General features: G+C 44.9%; 1 protein-coding gene and 1 long non-coding RNA gene across 2 annotated transcripts in view; one reads left to right on the top strand and one right to left on the bottom strand.

Annotated features, from left to right (window-relative positions):
• The window catches only part of SUSD6 (sushi domain containing 6), an 89389-nt gene that overhangs the window by 14591 nt on the left and 54333 nt on the right, over positions 1–20465 (top strand). The gene's annotated exons all lie outside the window — the stretch shown is intronic.
• Positions 10412–19939, bottom strand: LOC105880271 (uncharacterized). The gene is made up of 4 exons (XR_001158105.3): positions 19856–19939; positions 13515–13627; positions 13256–13377; positions 10412–10494 (listed from the first exon to the last, which is right to left on the bottom strand). It is a non-coding gene; the product is annotated as an uncharacterized LOC105880271 (long non-coding RNA).

Below are 20465 nucleotides of genomic sequence, written 5' to 3'. Positions count from 1 at the left end.
CTGTGGCTCATGCCTGTAGTCCCAGCTACTTGGGAGGCTGAGGCAAAAAGATTGCTTGAGCCCAGGAGTTCTAGACCAATCTGGGCAACATAGCAAGACTCTCTCTCTCTCTCTCTTTTTTTTTTTTTTTTTTTTTTTTTGAGACAGAGTCTTGCTTTGTTGCCCAGACTAGAGTGCCATGACATCAGCGTAGCTCACAGCAACCCCAAACTCCTGGGCTCAAGCAATCTTGCTGCCTCAGCCTCCCAAGTTACAGGGACTACAGGCATGTGCCACCATGCCTGGCTAATTTTTTCTATATATATTAGTTGGCCAATTAATTTCTTTTTATTTATAGTAGAGATGGGGTCTCGCTCTTGCTCAGGCTGGTTTCAAACTCCTGACCTTGAGCAATCCACCCGTCTCAGCCTCCTAGAGTGCTAGGATTACAGGTGTGAGCCACCGCGCCCGGCCAAGACTCTATCTCTTAATAAAAAAACAAAAAGAAGAAGAAGAAAGACTTCATGGTTGTTAGGGTGTTTGAATTTGGGCTGCTTTATTTATTTGTTTTTTTGGAGACAGAGTCTTGCTCTGTTGCCCATATTAGAATGCTATGGCATCAACCTAGCTCATAGCAACTTCAAACTCTCGAGTAGCTGGGACTACAGGGACCTGCCTTGAGCATTCCTGGCTAATTTTTTTATTTTTAGTAGAGATGGGGTCTCACTCTTGCTCCAGCTGGTCTCGAACTCCTAAGCTCAAGTGATCCTCCTATCTTGGTCTCCTAGAGTGCTAGGATTAGTGGCATGAGCTACCATGCCCAGCCTGGGGTATTTTATTTTTTTAAAAAAGAATTTTCATCTGACCGTGTGGCTCGGGGTAAGTCTCTTAACTTTGTTAAGTTCCAGCTTCTTCAACTGAAAATGGGGGTTAAAAGTAGTATCTATGCCATATGGGGGGTTTTGAGGATTAAATGAAATGAGATATGTCAAGTGGCTAACCTGATATCTGGCACTTATTTAGTGCTCAGTAAATATTAGTTATCAGCTGTTATCCTCATGACTATGCTTGAAGAGAGATGGGATTGGTACCCACTTTAATGTGACAGAAAGTGAGGCACAGAGTAGGAAGGAGGTGATTTGTCTTAGGGGCAGTTGTTGGGTTAGCAGCAGAAATGGGGCTGTCGCCGGCATGGTCTCCTTCACGATTCAGTGTTTGCCCTGTCAGAGTGGGTGGCAGCAAACCACGGAGGAGGCCTCACGGGTACGTGGGCAGGAAGCATTGTCTGGGCTGCAGGTGTGAAACTAGCAGAGCATCGCCTGTCTAGACGGAAGTGTTATTAAGGGTTGGTGTGTTTGATGGGGTTGAGTGAGTGGGAGAGGCCAGCTTAGGACCACATCCTTTCCCTACTCTTCAGGGTAGATGGAACACATCCAGAGTGACCATGGGGAGGGGCTTATTTCGTCTCTCAACTCTTTTTCACATCCTTCTGGTTTTGGTAAGTGGCACACGCCCTACCACTACTACCCTTGTTGTGAGCTTAGTTCACTGAACTCCATCAGGTCTGGAAAATTCTCTGTGACCCTGTCTCTGCTAGTAGAGTCCGCTCTGGCAGCCGTATCACCCGAGTCTGCTCATTGGCTTCCTCTTTCATCCTGGAAGGCCTACACCAGGACGGGCTCAGTTTCTCTAGGGTAGCTGTCCCCAACTTTTTTGGCACCAGGGACCATTTTCATGGAAGACAATTTTTCCATGGACAGGGAGTGGGGGTAGTTTTGGGATGATTCAAGTACATTACATTTATTGTGTACTTATTTCTATTATCATTACATTGTAATATATAATGAAATAATTATACAACTCAGGTTTGGGGACTTGAGGATAGCTTTGGGACCTGAAGATAGCTTTGCTCCCAGAATTATCTGCCTGTTTGTGGGACTGAATGGTTGAGTTGAAGCCAGTCTTGGTGGCAAATAGGTTTTGAACTTTGCTGTGGGTTTCTGTTCTGTATATTCACAATTCGAGAGGAAAAAACTCTGAGTGATTTCTGCCCAGTACTGTTTCCAGAGAGCAAGAGATTCTCCACCTTAATCTCAGACCAGGGGCCAGAGCTGATTAAGCCCCCAGCTTCCTACCTTGGCTTTTTAGAATAAACTTCTCACCATTGCCCTTTCTGTTCTTTCCTTATCAGACTTTCCCACATTTGCCCTGTTCCAGCTGGTGAAAAATGCAGGCAATGCAATGTGAAATGTATCACCAATCTGAGTTTGCATAGTGGACTGGAAGGAGTGTGCATAATTATACAGACTCTTGCAACATTTGATAGGTTTTGTGTAGTTACATGTCTTCCAAATATACTCTTTTCCAAATTTGCATTTAGTGGTGGCTGGCAAATCCTGTAGTTCATTTTTCTCTGGAATATCTACTTGCTGTGGGTATTGGGTTCACACTTTATAATTCCCCATTAGGATCTGAAAATTATGAGGCAGCCTACCTTTGAGGTACTTACTTTTTCTTAACACCAACCAAGTCACTGCACTTCTTTTGAGGAGTCTGCTTTGACTCCTGTTGACTTGGCAACAGGAAGATCCTGGGAGGCTCTTACAGACCTCGGGGTCTTTAACTAATTGCAAAATAAGAATCTTTAGTGGAGAAAACCTCCTCCCACCTCCTTGGTGAAAGCCCCTCTAAAACACAAGTTATTCAGGACCTTTATTATGTTTCTCTAGTATTTATCTGTTTTTTGAAGATAGTCTTGCTTAAATTAATTTTGGTTTTAAGGGTGATGATTGAAAGTTTTAGAGGAAGTACTTAGAACCAAGCTCCGGGTTCATTTCAGGCCTAATCACGAATTTGTGCAGGAGCAACTTCAGGGCACCAGGGAGAGAGAGAGGCAGTGGCACACTGCCTGGAGCTGTCACCTAGCATGCCACCTTTGGGGGACCATACCGTAGGTAGTTCCTGGCCTATGTAAAGTTGTGCCTGGGCCTTATTGGAAATGAACCAGATGGTATTTCTAGTAAATCCGGCAGATGTTCTTGTTGTCAGAGTTAATTAAAATTTTTTTACGTGTAAATGTGGGTTTATGGGATTCTTCCTTTTGGAGTTTTAGTCTCATGTGGAAGTGCTGCTCCTACCTTAGCCTTTATTTGTTCCTTGTTTCTGACCTGAAGTGACTCTTAACTCCATGTCTTCCCCTGCCCTCTGATTACTTTCTCTCAAATGGGTCATTGTGGTGGGGAGGTATGGAGTGAGTAGTATAATTTGCTCTCTAGCATAATTTGAAGATTGCCATGCACCTACTACAGAGATATTGTTGGTGATCAAAGTGTTCATCATTTGAGTCATTCTTTTGGGTTCAGACATTTGTATTTAGCAGGTATGATGTCTAGAAAGAGTGGCTATATCAGAGTAGCCCAGAAAATAAGAAAAGTTCCTTGGGAGTAGAGCAAGTTGGAAGTATTAAGTGCATGCTCTGTGCCAGGCACTGTACTAGGTGCTTTACCTAGATGGGCTTATCTCACTGTATAGATCAGGAAACCAAGCTCTGAAACATTAAGCACTGTAATTTACTGTTGGATCTAGAGCCAAAGTTGGGGTGATCCCAAAGCCTGTGGTCTCTTCATGGCAGGTAAAGTATATTTGGACTAGAAGGTTGGGGTGGGGGTTGAGGTGATGAGGGAGCAGAGTGCCTGGAGAACGGAGGGTAGGGCCAGGTGGGAGCTGCAGTGAGGGGCACATAGGAGTGGATGGTCCTGGGGAAGGGTGTGGAAAGGAGAGGACAGTGAGCAAAAACTAGCCACAGTGAAAAAAGAGAGATTGGGGTGTCTATTGGAGGGGGCTTAATGTTGGATGCTGGGGACTCTTACCTGAGGGGCCAGGGAGGGACCAGAGGGGCCTGGAGTACCAGATAGCCTTTGTATTTAGGTAAGTGGCAGTTGGGCCCCCACAGGAAGCCTTTTAATCCTGGTATTTATAGACTGGCCTGTACTCTACTGAAAGGCAACTCCTATTTCAGTTAGCAAAGGCCGCATTATCTGTCTTTGAAACACCGGCTTTATGGATCCCCGTTTGGCCTAGCGGGTGGGGCCAGGCAATGCCCCGTTACATTATCCTGATTCCATGCTGCCACAGAGGTTTTTCAGGGACAGTTGTGCCATATCCCTCTGAGTGACCTCTGGCCGACCCCTCTCCTGCATCCTCCTTTTCCTCTTGGGGATGAGTTGGAGCCAGGACTGGGAAAGGCAGCCTGCTTGTCTCTGTTCCAGTTGGCCAGGAGTGCCCAGCAGTGATGATTGTCACCATGAGGCTGTTGTTCTGTTTGCAGCATGACCAACCCTACAGTTAGTCACATTTAACGTGGATTTGTTGCGCACCTGCTAGTGTGTGTTTGTTGGGGGTGGTATATGAAGATGAGGGTGGCAGGTCTCCCACTGAGGGAAACTGATGAGTAAACAGCTCCTGTGGTCATGCTAGTTCCTTTTCCTTACAACAGGAAGTGTCCATCAGCTTTCAGTCTTGACTAACATAAATGGTGGTTGTGGGAATTGAATGTAGTAATAATGAATTGAGACTATTTCAAGAAGTATAAAGCTCTTGATTTATGCAAAACTTTATTCATATTACAAGGTAGACTGATAATAAAAGCTAATATGTATTACATGTTTTCTGTGTTCCAGGTACTGTTCTCACTGCTTTATATGTGTTAGCTTATTTAATCTTCACAGCAACTTTGAAGTAGGTTGCTTATATTGTACCCATTTTACAGTTAAAAGAGGATTTAAAAAACTTGCTTGGGATGGCGCAGCTGGTCAGTGGCAGAGCCAGGCAGTCTGAACTCTTGGCCGCACACTGCGTGTGGCTTCTGTGAAGATCTTGTGGAAGTCAGAGTAGAGGTAGTCTCACTCCAAGGGCAGGCAACAGCCAGCAGTTACCCTCAGAGCCCAGAAAGGAGCAGAGGAGGGGTCAGACTGGTGCCCAGGAAAGCATCAGCATCTCTGCACAACTTAATTAAATTACTGAAACTGTTTCCGAGCTAAGAGCCATCTTTCTTGGTTAGTAATACAATTGAAATAGATAATTTAAGCCAAGGAGGAAGGACAAAATTGGTGAGCTCACATATGCGGATGGATGCTTATTGACTCTGACTAAAACAGAGAGGCACAACCTTAAAGTGACATCTTTATTCAATTTACAAAGACAAGCAAGCAACATGCTTCGTGTTTGGACTCTTAAAGTGCACACATTTAAAAATAATAACTTCCCCTCTCAACCCTTTTCCATTAAAAAGTTTTAAAAGTTTTCATTAAGAATATATGAATTTGAGCATTAATGTGCAATGCATCTATCTTTGGCAGTTATTTTAGAGAGAAACTGAGCCCATTTTTGGAGGCAGTTCTAGCCTGGTTATTTCAGATGTAGAAGATTGGGGACAGGGATACATGCAGAGCGTAGAAAAGGCAATCTCAGGTGCATGTCTGTAAAGGGAGCTCTGGGAGTTAATGTCTCTGAATTCCTGTTTCACTGCACTCCATTCTGTCAACAACTTTCTTAACATGAGGTGCCTGTGGCCTATGACTGAAAGTGATTGTCTCATTAGCAGTTTGGAGGAATTAATCATCTACTGACCTGTGTCCCAAGTCTTGCAGTGGCTTCAGAAGTCTCCTAGAATGCCCCAAGGCAGTGCCTCTCAGAGTATGCTCCAGAATCGCTGGGCCTACCCTAGACCTTCAAAATCAGCACCCTCTTATCCCATGTTAAACTAGCTTTCCTCTGTTCACAGTCTGAAGTAGAGCGGGAAAATCAGGTCCCACCTCACCTCAGGAGGGTCTATAGCTGCCAAGCAGCAGTGGGAACAATCTTCACAGCTTTTCTTTTTCTTTTCATAATGAAGACTCCTGGTCCATAATACATACAGGATGATTTTAACATTTAAAATGAATTACATTATATAACACGGAATACGTTTGAACCTCTACCAAGGTTGCATGTTTTGGGGTCAGACTGCTTAGTGTGAAATCTTGTCTTTATCACTTTCTATCCGTGTGACCTTGAACAGGTTATTTAACCTCTCTGTGCTTTGGTTTCCTTGCCTAAACATGGAGATAATAATTACCTACCTTTTAAGATTGTTGTGGGGATCAAATCAGATATTAGATGTAAAATGCTTAGATCTGTGTGCAGTGAATAAGCACACAAATGTCAGTTAATAATACTGATACTATTATTGTTATCCCAAGGTTTCATGTTACTGGGGTGGAGTTATGACCACTCTGGAAGGGCACCGTGCGACTGTTCTAGGGTAGCCAGAATCTGTCATAGGTGGTCTGGGCGCAATGTCTCAAGTCTGCAGTCTGGGAGGTAGAGGCGGGAGGATCGCTTGAGGTCAGGAGTTTGAGGTTGCTGTGAGCTAGGCTGATGCTATGGCACGCTAGCCCGGGCAATGGAGTGAGAATCTGTCTTAAAAAAAAAAATCTCTCACAGGTGGAAGGAAAATACTTACCAAGTTGTTATAACCAACAACAATTTGGTCTGGGCACTTTTTTTCCATATGTTTGTTTAATGGTTAGGAAAGAAGGCTAAATTGCATTTTTTCTTTGTAAAGATGTACAACTCAAATGTTTCCCGCAGTAATTTACTTGTTTTAAAAAAGTTTTAAGAAAGTACAAGTTATACTTGTTTCCCCCAGGAGAAAGATTTGGAAATAACAGGTTAATCGCAGCCGTTCCAGAGAGCACCGCTGTTTGCCCTGCTCTTGTGCTGACTTCTGTCTCCAGCCGATCAGGGATGCCTGTGGCTGGCAGGGTGTTGGGCTTCAGAGGGAGGGGCTGCATTTCTGGGAGCCAGGCTGGTCCTCCTGGGGCTCTTAGGGTTGATACTTCTATGTCTCCTTCCTCCTTCACTAAATGCAGCTGGGGAGGCTCTGCCTAGAAGGGGAAAACTCATTGTGCAAGGAGAACACTTCTCTCGTGGCTTTTAAAATGTAATGCTTCCTTCCCCTTTTCTCTTCTTCCCAGAATAAGAGCTGCCAGTAAAACTTTACTGCAGGACTATTGAGCTGTATTTAACATGGTGTGACCGGCTAAAGAAATTGTCAGCTCCTCCTTTCCTTGTCTTCTCATCGACCGCTCCCCCCACTTGCAAAGGGGAATTACAGGAAATCACAACCAGCATAAAAAAAGCCTCAGGCAGATGGGAAGGATGGAATGTGTACCCCCTATTCCCGGAAACAGGCAGAATGGCTGAACTGACTGACCTTAGCATTTGGTGTTCACTGATCCAAAGCATCGCCTGAAGATAACAGCACCATCTGGGAATCGAAACCTGAGTCTTCTTGCTCTCCTCCAAGACGCCCCCTCCTCTCCTGACTCCTCCAGTCTAGTCTGTGACCAGCCCCTGCCAATTCTTTCTAATGTAGGTTCCTGCCTTCTCCACCATGGCCAGACCTTGTCATCCTGCCTGGCCTTCTAGCCTGCCTTAGTCTCTTTTGCCAAGTTCATCTCCCCTGAACACAGTTCTTTTTTTTTTTCTTTTTTTTTTTTTTTTTTTGAGACGGAGTCTCACTCTGTTGCCCTGGCTAGCGTGCCATGGCATCAGCCTAGCTCACAGCAACCTCAAACTCCTGGGCTCAAGCAATCCTACTGCCTCAGCCTCCCGAGTAGCTGGGACTACAGGCATGTGCCACCATGCCCGGCTAATTTTTTCTATATACTTTTAGTTGGCTAATTAATTTCTTTCTATTTTTAGTAGAGACAGGGGTCTTGCTCTTGCTCAGGTTGGTTTTGAACTCCTGACCTTGGGCTGTCCGCCTGCCTCGCCTCCCAGAATGCTAGGATTACAGTCATGGGCCACCACGCCTGGCCGTGCTCCGGTGAGACTAGGTAAGAGAGAGCAAAGCCTTGTGTGTATGGGAGGTAGTACTGCCATCCCTTCCTATGGTGGGGTGCTCCTTGAGGGCCAAGGATTCTCCTCTTGTACAGGAGGCCATTAGTGAGTGCTTGTTGAATTGGATTAGGTCAGGTTTCCTGCTCAAGAACATTTGTTGACTCCCCACTACCTACTCATCAAGGCTGAATTTTTCTGCCTGTTTTTCATAGCTGTGCTAACTGGCCTTAAGGTTGGTTTGAATAATGACCTTAGAAAGGCCTTACTTAATGTATGCATACTAAATGCTTTGTGAAATAACCAGAGTCTGCCCTGTGGCAGAGATACTAGGAACACCAGTAAGAACTGTCCCTTGCCCTGAAGCATTTCAGAATGGAATTTATTTTCTGTTCTTCCCTGATCCTTGGCTTCTCTCCCCCGCCTCCCCCCATCTAGCTTGCTTACTTCAGCATTCCTGCTCCAGAAGGAATGTTCCCTCTTTCCCTTTTAAATATTCTCTCTGTCTCCATACTTATTCAGCCCTCAAGGCTTTAGATCAGATCTCCCTTCTTTTCTTTTTAAGAACTTCTTTGATTATCTTGGTTCAGATCCATTTCTCTTTTTTTCCCTATTTTTCTCTTTATTAGTCCATAACCCACAAATAGCTGCTGCTTATTCTTCCTTATTTTCTAATTACTCATACCTCACTATTTAGCATTTTATTGCATCCATATAGAATACTGAAATCCATATGCCTGCCTCATTGTGTGTCTTGATTTTTTGCTGCCTGGTGTGCAGCCTCCCCAACTCCACTGAAAGCGTCTGGTGGACTGGGGACCATATCTGTGCATTTTGTAAGCTGTATATAGACTGTCAGGAAATGATGATACATGGGTGAAGGTGGACCATTGGAGGTAAAAGGTGATCTGACAGTGCTTTGGGAGTATGGTTCCGAGTAGGATTTTGGGTCACCTTGTACAAAACAGGTTCTGGACGCTGGGGACAGTCCTTTAGGACTCTGGGAACCAAGACCTGAGAGGAAATGGAAAGAGCAGGAAGGGTCAGACTTGTCCCTCAAAAGTTCATCCCATCTTGAGATTCTCTTGAAATCCAGGTTTATGTGGAAAATGTGCTCATCGTAGGAGTTGACAGGGTTCTTAGGGAATGGTGGTGAGGCCAGATGCCGCTGTTTGATCCAGGTTCTATGGTGAATCACCTCAGAAGGGTGTGAAAGGTACCTGGCCACAGGGAATGGACACTTAGGGGCAATAGTGAGCAGACTTGTCCGACTGAGGATTTATTTGTATTGCTGGCATTTATATTGATTCCTCTGGGAAGTTTGGGGATTTGAATGTATTCTGCAAATACATTTTCTTTCTTTGCCTGTCACTGATGTGGCTTAGAGGCTTACTTTGCATTTTTTCTTTGAATAATAGAATCTTACATGAAATTAAAAGCAGCATCCTCCACTTCTGACTTTGGTGGAGCTTTAAACATCATGTTAACCCTTTGCACTCGCTTTTTTCTCGATTCCTTTATTCTACTCAGGATTTAATTTTTTAATACCCCAGATTTTACAAAGCGTGGCAGTAGAATGAAAAACTGGAGTTTCTTTTCATACAAACTTATTTACTTGGATTTTTTTATATTTCAAATTATTGATACATTCAAAGAGTAATTTTAATCTCTACAATTTTTGCTAACCATGTCAAGTCACACTCAACATCCGAGTGCAGAGGGTTAACTTTCCTCCCATCTCCCTTTCATTTCTCAGATCCACCTAGGATTGTGAAATAGGTTGGTAACATCTGTGGCCTAGGCCCAGTTTCAGCCAGCTCAATTCCCTGTTACCCAGTTTAAATCTGAGGGACACATCTAAATTTACTGGGATTCTAGGTAGGAAGTGTGGTTGCAAAGGGAAAAAGCATGTAATTGTCACTTCTATGAAAATAAAACCAGCTTGAATTTTCTTCTCACAAACTTTCTTTAAAACCCCTTTTAAGACCTTTTATTTTTGGCATATGGATTTTGGGGTGGTAGCCCTTCTACTGTTATGATGGAGGGATTTAATAAGCTAGTGGGTGATTTCCCAGAACCCTGAACCTTTGAAAAGTGCTGTTGCTTTAGGAAAGTAATAAATGTAGAAGCCAGGCCGCCTATCTCAGATTTATACCCTCTTCCCATTATATTCTCAACTAGTAAATAACGTGGGCTTAGTTTGCCTAAAAAGATAATGGCTTAAATTTGTTTAAATGTCTGTAGCAGTTTGGTAATAAAGTGTCATCCTTTGATGATTGATGATGATGATGATGTTAATGATGGTGGAGGACACTCAGTAGCAGGTGCACTGATTGTATTGTGAGCCAGTTCTTTCTAAGGCTCCCAGGAAGAAAATTGCTAACTCACTTTAGTGAAGGCCTTTGTGTCAAGTAGAAGAGGAAGCAGCATGTGGAGAAATCATCTGCCCAAAGGTCACACTGTAGAGAAGAACTTTGGATGAAGTTGTGTGTTTTCTGTTTGGAAGAGGGTGTGTTGCTTCTTTTGAGAAGGGCTTTTACAATAGTACAATGGTTCCTCTGGAACTCAAAGCAGGATTCTTTTTCCACCCTCTTCTATATTTACAGCTGCTTTTTCCCCTAGGGAAGCATTCATCTGTTTTAAAAAGCAGAGAGAGAAAACAAGAAGTTCTCTCAAACAGTGAGGTTTGGAAATCAGAACTACATTTATTTGCCTTTCAGGAGGGCAAGTTCTAAAGGGTTGTTGTTTGGGTGGAAGAGAAGGAAGTCTGTTGTCCCCTCTGTCCTCTTCATAAGTGCATAGCACACACATACAAACCCTTACCTCCACCCGGAGGTTCCTTGTGGCAGATGTGAAGGAGTTTAGGACACAGGGTTCCCATTATAACACCTTTGTTGTACTAGACCAAACATGGCTTTTCAGCTCCTGAGTAAGTCAGTTTTTCTGGCAGGCCACTTTCTTGCCCTGAATATCCATGTCTGGGGCCCTGGGCTGGCATTGGCCCTGAAGGCCAGGGCAAGCCTTTGGTGATTGCACTTGAGCATACAGTCAGAGGCAGAATCTGAGGACATTTTGGACAGGAAAGATTTCTGATCATCAGGATGTTTTCATCACACCCATACTTCAAGGTCATGGAGCTGAGGGTCACCAGGCTTTAACTATGGTGCCCTGTAGGTCTTTCTGCACAGTTTTTACCAGCAAGCTGGGTGTTGACGTGCATCTTTGTTTTGTTATAAGAAGAGGAGGAATTCTGCCTTGGCAGTTAAATAACTGTGCCTTCTATTTAGAGTCTATAACGGGTTATGCTCAAAGCTAATGAGTGCTTTCTTCCACTCTGCACACACTCTGATCCCGAGTGGGCGGCAGGCTGAAGGCTGGAGGACCATGATAGAGCAAGTGCTGTTGGAGGCAGAGATGGAAGTGACAGTGAGGGCAGCTGGGCCCTGGAGCTCCAGTGGCTTGTCTCCCTGGCTGGCGGCCCACCTCCTAAGGCTAAGCCAAGAGGAGGCCTTCAGCTTGCCTGAAATGACTGCTTCTCACAGGTCAGTTACTGTGACCAGCCAGAGGAGGGGGTGGGCTTCCTGGGGAAGAGGGTGGGAGAGTCTTAATTAAGTCTGCCTGGTTTGGCAGTACCTCATACTCGCCTCCTATTTCTGTATTGGCTGGTCATTTCCTTCAGCTCTCAGAACAACCCTTCATTTTTGCCAACACACGCACATACACAACCTATCTCCAGTACTGCTGGGTGTGCCCTCTGCCTCCTGGGCCGCTCTTGCTTTCTCTTGAGCTGTTCCTGCCACGTTGGAGTTCCTGGGACTAATGCTGCTGGACTTCCTAACCTAGCAGAGGCCTGGACGAGAGCCATGGCTTGGGGGCTCTGAACAGACCTAGCCCAGTGGACTACAGTCCTGGGGCTGGCACTCCGTCCTGAAGGTCTCAGTCAGTGGTCAGATTCTGACTGGGAGATATTTGAGGGAACTTTGTTTAGTAAGAGTTTAGGAGACCCGGGTTGTATTTCAGCCATTCACAAGCCCTGTGTTCCTGGGTAGGTCATGATCCTTTGATAGGCCTCAGTTTCCCCTTCTTAAAATGAGTAGATTGGACTTTACAAGCTGATCCCAAAGTTCCTTTAGGCAGTAATGTGTTAGGATAGTCTGTTCCTGGTGTAGGTGACCAGAATTAACAAACGCTGAGACAGAACAGCATGCACTTCCTGGTTTGCCTGTGCCTCCAAGCTTTTGCCTCTGTGTTTCTCCTTGGAATGCCCCACCTTCCCTGTTCCCGCTTCTTTTTGCTTTCACCTCTTGCTAAAGCCTGGTGTCAGCTTAGACTGCTGCTTGCCCCTACACTGGTGTGGGTGCCCCTCCTCTGTGCTGCCATAGCACCCTGTGCTTAGTACTTACTCTATTACTGTCTGTTTCCTTGTTCTTCCTGGCTTTATCATGAGCTTCCTGATGGCAGAGACTATATCCCTAGTTGCAGGCACAGTGCCTGGAATGTGGTGTATATACAGTAAATGTTGAACGAATAAATGATCTCTCCTAGGCCTACATGCCCTAGTGCACTCTGAGAACTGTTCTGGGCCCACCTCTTCCAAATGCTCACCACCCCCAAGACTTTCTCTTTCCAAGCTGTGTGAAGATGCTAGGAACCTAGGACAATGCTGAGCTGTATTTGAGGTGTGTGTCATTGTGGCAAAGGGTGACGTTGCTACCCTTACTCCCCAGGGCACTCTTGCTAGGTATTGCTTCTACCAGGGATGGGCCTTGACTTTGCCCTTCCCCTCCCCATCTCCTGCCCTGGTGTCTTCTGCCAGCTGCCTGGGGCTGGGCCATCTGCTGCTTGTGACAGCGGGTGGGGTGAGAGGGGTGAGCGACCTGTGCAGGGGAGGGATTGTGGGGTGAGCAGCAACCTAATCTCCTTCAGTGTACTGACTACATGGCAGAGTCAGGCCCCCTGTTCCCACATCCTGTCTTCTGTCCCAGTGCTGTTACGCAGGTCTTGGTTTTGTTCCAGCTGCTGCCCCCTCCACTCTGCTAGGAGAAGCCTTGCTGCATTTTTGTTTTCTCTGTGTGTGTGCTTTGCCCTTTGCCCATGCCCCCAAGAATCTTTATGTAATGTAAGACAGCAGCAGCAAAAAAAGAAAAGAATCTTTAGAAATGAAACTTTGGACCCTGTTGTTCTCCTTTCAGATGCAAATGATGAGTCTGTTCACATCAGAGTTTGTACCTTTGAGCTTACCACCCAGTTTCCCCTCTCTCCTCTTAGAGAATCTTTATACAGCAGGGGTGGGCTGAATCACTCACTGGAAAGAGCTTTTATTTAGCTTGTGCTTCAAGCCTTGCCTCTTTCTGACTGACCTTGTGTAGACATAGGAGAGAAGAAGGTAACTTACCTCCATCACTCTTGGTGACTCTGGGCTTGGAGGTTCTGAACTGGTGTGTGTGTGTGTGTGTGTGTGTGTGTGTGTCTTTTAAAACTTCATTAAAAAGATTGGCCCTCCATGGAAAAATTGTCCTGTATAAGAAAAAAAAAAAAGATTGGCCTGGGGAAGGCAGGGGGGAAGCTGGTCAGGACTTTCATATTTCAAACCTGAGGGCCTGGGCAGGCCTCTCAGCCCCTGTCCACAGAGCTTTTTCCCAGGCCCCTCTTACCTGAGCTCCTGGCTTTTCTGAGCTGCCTTTGGTCCAGTGGGGTTTCCACAGTGTAAGAGCCATTGTCCTTGAGAAGGTGGTTTGCATACTCCTTGCCCTTTCTTTTTGGTTCACTGTAAATAGATAAGACCACACCTAGCATTTAAAATAGAATTTTAGAGCTGGAAGAACGTCTTTTCCAACCCCTCTCTTTTCCCAAGGAGGAAATGGCCCAGAAAAGTTTTGTGACATGTCCAGAATCAGAGCCAGCCCCAGAGCTGGGGTAAAAGCCAGATGCCTTTGTCCCTGAGCTCCTCTGAGGGACTGTGAGCCTGAGTTGGACAGCATGAGAGGATCTACATGTTGGTTTGCAGACATGGGGGCCGGACAAAAGGCTTTCCAGTGGTGTAGGGGACTTTTGTACCACTTGTACAACTAAGGTAGATCTACTGACGTCTAGAGCGCAACATGTATTCACTCAGGTCAGGGTTCTCAACTGCAGCACTATTGACATTTTGGGCGAAATGATTCTTTGTTGTGGGGGGTTGTCCTGTGCATGCAGGATGTTGTTTGTGGAAGAACTCAAACTGTGTTTTTTTCCTCTGCTGTCACACCACAACAGTCATCAACACAGAGGAAGACTTCTGTGACCAAACGTGGGGGTTTCTCTCTCACAAACAAGAGTTCACTTCTGCAGCAGACACCAGCTATGTGTCCTCCAATCCAGTTCTGGCATTTTCTGCCCAAAGGAGATAGTGTCAGGTCCAACAGGTTGAGGGATCAGTCCCCAAGACTGGCCCCTCCTTCCTACCAGCTGTGAGTCTAGGCCTCCAGAACTTCTGACCCACTGGCTTCAAGTTGGGGTTCCCACAACCCCCTCTTTGGGTTTGATTAATTTGCTACAGTGGCTCACAGAACTCAGGGAAACATTTACATACGTTTACTAGTTTATTATAAGAGATATCACAGAGGATTCAGATGAAGAGATGCATAGGGTGAGTATAGGGGAAGAGGTATAGAGCTTCCATGCCCTCCCCGGTGTGCTGCCCTCAAGGAACACCCGTGTGTTCAGCTATCCAGGAGCCCTCCAAACCTAGTCCTTTTGGGTTTTTATGGAGGCCTAGGCATGATTGATTAAACCATTGATGATCAACTCGATCTTCCACCCCTTCTCCCCTCCCTTAAAGTTGGGGGAGGTGGAGCTGAAAGTCTCAACCTTCTAATCTTGCCTTGGTTTTTCCATCAACCAGCCCCATCCAGAAGTTATTTGTCAACATTAGCATATAAAAAAGACAGCACTTTGGAGATTCTAAGGATTTTAGGAGTATGCCAGAAAATAAGATAAAGACTATATATTTCTAAACATATTTAGAAACATATATTTATATTCTATTATAATAATATATATTCTATTATATATTATGCTTAACATATTATATATAACATATAATTTTATAATATAATTTATAATCTATTCTATATAAATATATATATCTCAAGTGTTTATTGATATCCCTGGCCCTACCCCTTAGATATTGGTAGCATCCCACCCCCCCCCAAGTTGTGACAACCAAAAATGCCTCCAGACATTGCCAAGTCTTGCTCCCAGTTGAGAACTACTGGTTCAGGCAGAGTATTTTGGGGAGGAGAGACCCTCTTGGCCACCTCTTGCATTTTGAATGTGCGTAGGTCTCAGGGTTACAAAGGAAGCATAAAACAAATGGGGCCTCAGCCTTCTAGGGAGTTTACAGTTTAGTGGGGAGACCAGATCAACATGCATGGACTAATGAATTACCACATTAATGAGCCCTCCAAGATGTATAGAGCCCCAGGCCGGACTCTGAATGGGGTGACAGCCCAGGGTGCTTAATGAGGAAGAGATTTTGCTGTCCTGGGCTGGATTGCTTAGCTAAGAACTGAGTAACTCTGACTTCTTGAGTTATTCTTATCATCTGCCCAAGGAATATTCTTCCATTCTGGAAAAATACATTTTATCGAATTTGCTAATTTTTCTAGCAAATTTGTTTGTAGAGACAGGGTCTCACTATGTTGCTCAGGCTGATGTCAAACTCCTGGTCTCAAGTGATCCTCCACCTCAGCCTCCCAAATTGCTAGGGTTACAGGAGAGAGCCATCACACCTGACCAGGAAGATTCTTTTTAAACAGAAATACTTTGTGGAAGAATTAGTCATTATTAGAAATGGATAGATGGGCCACTTGTGCTATCTTTTAGGGTGCTCTAAAGAGCTGCTGGGAAATTTGCCTATACAGTTAAAGATGAGGGTCAGTGAAGTCAAATTGTGCTGGTGGTGGAGGGGGGCAGGTGTTGTTCTCAGTGCTCATGGGAGTGCAGGCAGTGTTTTGTGGGTGAACTTGCCACTGTGCTAAGGGTTTAATGTAAGAAATAGGATAGTAATATGCCCCATTTCACTCACTGAAGGATTTCCTAATTGTATCATAAGTGTTTCTGACGTAAAGGCTGACGATGTGTGCTTTGCCAAATTTCTCTCCCTTTTCTTGCTGTCCAGCCCGCTAAAAAACAAAAAAGAAAGAAAGAAAAAAGGAGAAAGTGACTTAAAGAATCAGGCTTTGGAGCCAGAGAAGCTCTTCAAGTAGAGATCATTTAGTTCAGCTGTACGTTTTCAGATAATGATAATAGTAATGGTAAATAGCCATGACTATAACAGTAACTACCATTTTTAATGACTTACTAAGTGCCAGACGTATGCTAAGTGCTTAATACACATTTCCACATATAACACTTAAAATAGCCCTGTGAGATAGGTATTATTAGTGCCATTTTATGGATAAGGGAACTGAAGTCCAGAACATCTGGATATCTGCATGGGAATTAAGAGTACGTTGCAGTAGCTGTTGTGTGGAGGGATGAAGCAGCTCGCTCGCTCAAGGTTACTTTTTCCACTTAAAGATGAAGACACAAGGAGAATCCAAGTTTCTTGCCCTTGATTGAGCTCAGTTGAGCACATATTTTTTGTTTTGACCTGAGGATTCATTCTCTGTGGTCATTTTTGTTTCATTTCGTGCTCTCTCCTTTTAATTTCAGTGAAATTGAATGAAACAGAGGGAAGGGTGGTTTAGGGCTGGGGTTTTGGGTGAATTTTTAAAGTTTATTTTTAAATAGGCAGTCTTCCCAGACTGACTGGGAATGTAGCAGAAGGCCTGAGAACCAGGAAGTGACACAGACCTGTTTATACCATCCCACTTGGGGGCCTTTTCCACGGAGATGGTAAAAAGTAAACATGACTGCACCAGCCAGTTCTCTTGGGTTTGCTATTTTTGACCTGGAGGAGGTGTTTCCTGCACAACTTTGAGTACTGTGAATACCAAAGTTTAGCTCCTAAACATCCCCTTGAATAAAGGTGTACAGACAAATATTTGTTTGCTGTTACCAGATAGCAGTATTTAGTGGTTCTAGGCAGACAAAATCATGAGATTATCAGTCACCTCCCTACCACCCCGTCCTTGTCCTTTTGGTGAATTGTTCTCCCATTGCTTTATCTTTCTTTGTAAGCAGCACTATGCATGCAAAACACTGTCCTGGTAGCTCACTAAATGGGTGCATGAGTTCAAGGTTCAGTTCAAAGCTTTCTCTTTTACTTCTCCCCTACTCCTGTCAGAAGTCTTTGTTCCTGTCTCCTCTGTGTTCTCATAGCATTTTTTAAAAAAACCTTCTTTTGGGCCCTAGTAACAATTTGACAGTGTTATGTGGATAAACATATAATTCCTCTCACGTAGATTGTGAATTCCTTGAGAGTAAGAACTGTGCCCCATTTCATCTCTGTGATCACCCAGGCCTTGCACAGAAGACAGCCAGTAAATATTTGCTGAATTGCAGTATAGTCACTGGAAACACAGAGCCCTAAGAAGTCAGATTTAGCAAATCGGCTTCCTGGACTCTATTTGCCGAGAGGGTACAGAAGCTCGCCCCACTTAGCTCTGATGGGAACCAAGCAGAGGGATGTGATGACACATGAGATATATCTCTGGGATCTTGGAACCAGTTACAGCCACTTTTGCCAATCATCTACCTGGCCGAAACTTCGGGATTATATACCTTGTCCCCTCCTGTTTTATATCTGCTGCTACTTTGCAGATTTGTATTTTCTACACAAATTATGTCTTCTGAGTTTATCTTTTTTCCCCTTTCATTCAACAGTATTTGTTGAGCACTTTTGGGCACAGAGAATTGGTGGTCTGTGCGGGAATTAGTTGCCTGTGGTAAATGCAGCCTGCAAAATGGGCTTTGTGGAGGGGTATGGTTGGCTGTCCTTTTCAGGATCCAGGCAGTGATGCTGGGGCCTTAGAGGAGCCTCTGTGCCTGTGGGCTGAAGTCAGGAGAAGTTTTCCCGAAGCTAAAGGAACTAAGTTTTGAAAACAAAGAGCATAGAGCCCTTTTCAGTAGGGAAGCAGGGGGAGGAAAGACTTCTAGGCCTCTTGGATTCCATTTTTCTGTAAAGTGGGGCTAATACCCCCTATTTAATGAGGTAAAAGTGTGTATGTGTGTGTTCCCTAGGTCCCCCAGACACTAACATTATTTTAGTATAGTCACAAACATAGTTATTTAATTTGGGGAGGGGGCAATATTAAATAGGTACCTTAAAAAATATTTTTAGAGGCCGGGCGCGGTGGCTCACACCTGTAATCCTAGCTCTCTGGGAGGCCGAGGCGGGCGGATTGCTCGAGGTCGGGAGTTCGAAACCAGCCTGAGCAAGAGCGAGACCCCGTCTCTACTATAAATAGAAAGAAACTAATTGGCCAACTAATATATATAGAAAAAATTAGCCGGGCATGGTGGCTCATGCCTGTAGTCCCAGCTACTTGGGAGGCTGAGACAGAAGGATCGCTTGAGCCCAGGAGTTTGAGGTTGCTGTGAGCTAGGCTGACGCCATGGCACTCACTCTAGCCTAGGCAACAAAGTGAGACTCTGTCTCAAAAAAAAAAAAAAAAAAAAATTAAAAAATTAAAAAATTAAAAATATTTTTAGAATTTGTTGGGACAGCACCTGGGAGGTTCACTTGTTTAACCTGTTGGCTGTTCTTTTGTCTAGACTAACATTGTATTTTGCCTAGTTTCAGGATATGTTTCCAAACCAGCTGAAATGGTGCCCTGTGGGAGTCTAGTGGGACTCAGTAACAGCCTGTCACAGTAGGAAGGGGCCTTACCCAGCACAAATTTGAGTGCCTACGGTTTCAGACACTGTCCTAGTCTCTAAGGTTTATCTTATTTCCACCTCACAGCAACCCAGTGAGGTGAGTATTATTCATCCAGATTATAGACAGAAACTGAAAATAACTTGCCCTCGAGCAGCGGTCCCCAACATTTTTGGTGCCAGGGCCTGGTTTCATGGAAGATAATTTTTCCATGGACTGTGGGGAGGGGAGGATTTCAGGATGATTCAAGTGCGTTACATTTATCATGCAGTCAAACCTCTCTGCTAATGATAGTCTGTATTTGCAGCTGCTCCCCAGCACTAGCATCACCACCTCAGATCATCAGGCATTAGATTCTCATAAGGAGTGCACACCTAGATCCCTCGCACGTGCAGTTTATAGTAGGGTTCGAACTCCTATGAGAATCTAATGCTGCTGATCTGACAGGAGACGGAGCTCAGGCAGTGATGTAAGGGATGGGCTGCTCCCTTGCCCACCACTCACCTCCTGCTGTGCAACCTGGTTCCTAACAGGCCAGGACTGGTACCTGTCCTTGGCCCGGAGCTTGGGGACTACAGCCTTGGAGTACCAGTTAATGATATCTGCCAGAATCTTTTCACAATCCCAGGCTCCCCAAGAGATATTTAGTTGAAGTGTTTCTCATTTAACCAATGAGGAAGCAGAGGCATGGGAAGTGAGGGTTTGCTCAAGGTAAGCCCATGCCCATCAGTCATTGGTGAAGCTGGGACTAGAAAAGTGGTTTCCTGCCTTCAGTTCCGGAATTTATGGCAGACGGAGTTCCAGCTTACAGGGGCTCTACCTCCTCTCTCATTTTTCTGTCCTGTCTTTTGTTCTCTCTGCCCTTCTCTCTTGCATCTTTTTCTCTTTCTCTCTGGGCCCCTGTAGCTCTGCAGTGATCCTGTGTGGAGACCAGGTTTTTTTGTTAGATGTTTGTTATTTTTGGAAGGCCCTTTAGGAACACTGTGTATGATGGGATGGCCCATACAAATGTGCTGATGGATGGATTAAGCTCTAAATGGGGAAGTGGATTGTTCTGTGTTTGCTGCAGTGCAGGGGAAGGGTGGTAGATGCTGGGCATCAGTCTCGGAAGATGTAGGAGAAAGGGCCACTCAGGCAGAACAGTGAGGTTAGATTTACCACTTCTTCCCGTCAGAACTTTTGTTGACTTACGTTTTTAGAGGAAATACTTTTGGGTCCTCCTATTCCCCCAGAAGACATTCCAGATTTCTTAGAACTGAAAGGGCCTTTGGGGATCATCCAAGTTCAGCGCTGAGCACCAGGAAGACTGGCTGACTTGCCTGAGGCCAATCCACTATTTAGCAATGGAGCTGGGACCTAAGGCAGGACAGGTCCCTGCTACAGTCATTCTGCTGTTGGGTTCTAGAAGAGGAACACTGGAGATTGTTGAAGAGAAGGCTTCAGGATAGGGTAGTGTGTATGCTGGTGTTCCCATTGTCTGAAGCTTTGGGAACAATGTGGGGGTGGGGGCAGTGTGATACCCCGAGGGTCTGGTGAACAATTCTAGGGAAGCAAGACAAAGGCACAAGGCATATCAAAGCGATTCAGAAGGACCTCTGAGGCTCTACAGTGGCTTAGCTGGCATAAGAGGAAAGCTGAGGGTAATTCATATGATTTGGAGGGGGTGAAATTTTAACAAAAGTTTGATGTTTGTGCTGTTTGGACTAGGAGCTAGAGATTAAAAGAAAATGGATACGGTAACATTCTTGTGGGCAAAGATCTTGAAGTCCAATAGAAGAATTTGTGGCTATTGAAGTGCCGA

Source organism: Microcebus murinus, chromosome 6, assembly GCF_040939455.1.
Source record: "Microcebus murinus isolate Inina chromosome 6, M.murinus_Inina_mat1.0, whole genome shotgun sequence".
In the NCBI taxonomy this organism is placed as follows: domain Eukaryota; kingdom Metazoa; phylum Chordata; class Mammalia; order Primates; family Cheirogaleidae; genus Microcebus; species Microcebus murinus.
This window is presented reverse-complemented; position numbering and strand designations above follow the sequence as displayed.